Source organism: Rhinopithecus bieti, unplaced genomic scaffold, assembly GCF_001698545.2.
Source record: "Rhinopithecus bieti isolate Rb0 unplaced genomic scaffold, ASM169854v2 scaffold_5216, whole genome shotgun sequence".
In the NCBI taxonomy this organism is placed as follows: domain Eukaryota; kingdom Metazoa; phylum Chordata; class Mammalia; order Primates; family Cercopithecidae; genus Rhinopithecus; species Rhinopithecus bieti.
Genome location: NW_016805021.1, coordinates 114,550 through 117,731, shown reverse-complemented (window position 1 = coordinate 117,731; position 3,182 = coordinate 114,550). Strand labels below are relative to the sequence as shown.

The window sequence follows — 3,182 nt, the reverse complement described above, 5'->3', positions numbered from 1 at the left end:
TTGCATCAATCCACTCTAACATTCCCACATATCTGAACTTTCTGAACCCTTCACGAATACTATGCTGAGGCAATATCAGCATTTTCACCTCGTTTCTTTTAGGCCATTGTTAGCAGAAACTTTAAAGAGCTGTTCTAGCCGTCTATTAGGACAGGTTCTAGGTGTCTTTTCCCTGATGTTAAACTTCAAGTCACGAGAGAGGGCTCCTATATCAATACATTGCCCTCCATCCCATCTTATTTATATTCTACTCTTACCAGAAAAACACACTTGCCACTCCCCATCCACACACACTATCTTATTCCTTTAAGATCTACATCCCTATGTGATCCTTGGTTGCTATTGGGACACATTAACCAAGCCCGGCAATGTCTTTGGTATGTTAGATGTTTACTCTTGGAGCAGGGAGCTGTGTTTCTCTATTCAGACTGTGCTGAGACATAATCTTCGTAACTGGTCTGAAGACAATAAAAAGAGGCAGGGTCATCTTGAATAGTACAGATCAGGCAAAGCTTTAGCAGGGTTCCCAGGCAAGGGGCATCTGCTCTGGTCTGCAAGGGGAGAGAATTCAGAGAAGCATGAGAGCTTGCATCTCAGATTCATGCATTCAAATATCCCTAAATCAAGTCTCAGAGTCTCTCTTTTTCTATCAGGGCCCTGACTTTTACCGTAAAAGACTTATTGGCATTTCCACCCTTTGGGCTGTCTGAGCAGCACCATGGTGGTTGGCAAGAACAAGTGCCTTACAAAGGCAGCAAAAAGAGAGCCAAGAAGAAAGTGGTTCCATTTTCTAAGGAAGATTGGTATTATGTGAAAGCACCTGCTGTGTTCAATATAAGAAATATTGGAAAGACCCTAGTCACCAGGACCCAAGGAACCAAACCTGCATCCGATGGCCTCAAGCGTCATGTGTTTGAAGTGAGTCTTGCTGATTTGCAGAATAATGAAGTTGCATTTAGAAAATGTAAGCTGATTACTGAAGATATTTGGGCAAAAACTGCCTAACTTCCATGCCATGGATCTTACCCATGACAAAATGTGCTCCATGGTCAAAAAATGGCAGACAATGATTGAAGCTCATGTCAATGTAAAGACTACCGCTGGGCAGTGGCTCACACTTTGGGAGGCCAAGGTGGGTGGATCACCTGATGTCAGGAGTTTGAGACCAGCCTGGCCAACATGGTGAAACCCCATCTCTACTAAAAATACAAACATTAGCCAGATGTGGTGGCGGACACCTGTCATCTCAGCTACTAAAGAGGCTGAGGCAGGAGAATCACTTGAACCTGTGAGGCAGAGGTTGCAGTGAGCCGAAATCACACCACTGCACTCCAGCCTGGTTGACAGAGTGAGACTCCATCTCAAAAAAAAAAAAAAAAAGACTACATGGTATGCTTTGTCTGTTATCCGTGTTCTGATTTTACTTAAAAACTAAAAAATACGGCCGGGCGGCGGTGGGCTCAATGGCCTGTATATCCCAGCACTTTTGGAGCTGAGATGGGCGATCAGCGAGAGTCAGGAGATCGAGACATCGCTGGCTAACACGGTGAAACCTCGTCCTTACTAAAAAATACAAAAAACTAGCCGGGCCGAGTGGCGGGCCGCCTGTAGTTCCTAGCTACTCCCAGGAGGCTGAGGCAGGGAATGGGCCACAAACCCGGGAGGTCGGAGCTTGGCCAGTGAGGCTGAGATGCCGCCACCTGCACTCCAGCCGCGGGGCGACAGAGCAAGACCTCGTCTCAAAAAAATAAAAAATAAAATAAAAAATAAAATAAAATAAAATAAAAATAAAAAATACAACAATCAGATATGGAAGACCTGTTATGTTCAGCATCAACAGGTCTGCCAAATCCTGAAGAAGATGATGGAAATCATGACCCGGGAGGTGCAGACAAATGACTTGAAAGCATTGTTCAATAAATTGATTCCAGACAGCGCTCAAAAGATGCAGACAAGGCTTGCCTATCTATTTATCCTCTCCACGATGTCTTCGTTAGAAGACCAAAAATGCTGAAGAAGCCCAAGTTTGAATCGGGAAAAGTCATGGAGCTTCATGGTGAAGGTAGTTGTTCTGGAAAAGCCACTGGGCATGAGACAGGTGTTCAAGTTGAATGAGCTGATGGATATGAACCACCAGTCCAAGAATCTATTTAAAGTTCAGACTTATAACAGTGGGACATAAAAAGTCCTATTTGTTAAAAAAAAAAAAAAAAAAAAAGACTTGTTGAAGCCATGAGTTAACTGTCCTTTGCAGTTCTGTCACCCTTATAATCAGCTCCTGGGACTGATTTTAACCACATTCTACCCTACAACGGCTAGAGGCCTCTGGCTTTCACATCATACCTCAGTTGATACTTAGCTAACCTGAATCATTTGTTTGTCAAGACTTCCGAAGAGTTAACAAAATCTGAACAGTTCCCAAGTCTTTGTAATTTTATTGCCCCAACTCCATTCAAGTGTCAAAGTTGTCACATAACCCAATGTGTCACCTTCTACCTGTACCTGTGCAGGTGACAGTCTTAGTGACTGTGATGTTACTGCCTGCCCAGGTTGTCACCACTGCACTCCAAAATCCCATCCTGAGAGGCTGATTTTTAAAACCACTGTTACCAACTCTCATAGCTTGGTTCTCTTACAGGCAGAATCTGAGACAAAGGTCATATTAAGTAGTTTACTTGGGAGTGATACACAGGAGCAGGAGCGAGGAACCAGGGGAATAAGACCGGGGAAGATGAAAACCAGTAGAAGGGAACAATACATAAGAATGCAGGCCTCGTCCCACTCCCAGTGAGACTGAGTATTATATATGATCTGTTTTTGATGTTTTAATAAGTATATATTTCCTAGGTAATTTTGAATTTTAATTTTTAATGATTTACAATATTTTCTCATGTTTTAAAATTTTTATTCCATTTGTGGGTTTTTTTTTCCTGTCCTTTGCTCATATGTTAAGATCCAGGGTTGGTTTTTCAAAAAATGTATATTGGGCCAGCATTGTAGCTCATGCCTGTAATCCCAGAACTCTGGGAGGACAAGGCAGGAGGATCACTTGAGCCCAGGAGTTCAAGACCAGCCTGGCCAACATGGCAAACCCTGTCTTTATGAAAAATAAAAAAAAATTAGCTGGGCATAGTGGCAGATGTCTGTGGTCCCACCTACTCAAGAGGCTAAAGTGAGAAGAT

General features: G+C 43.0%; 1 pseudogene; it reads left to right on the top strand.

Annotated features, from left to right (window-relative positions):
• Positions 1-718: 718 nt before the first annotated feature.
• Positions 719-2,154, top strand: LOC108528893 (40S ribosomal protein S3a-like; annotated as a pseudogene).
• The last annotated feature ends 1,028 nt before the right edge of the window (positions 2,155-3,182 follow it).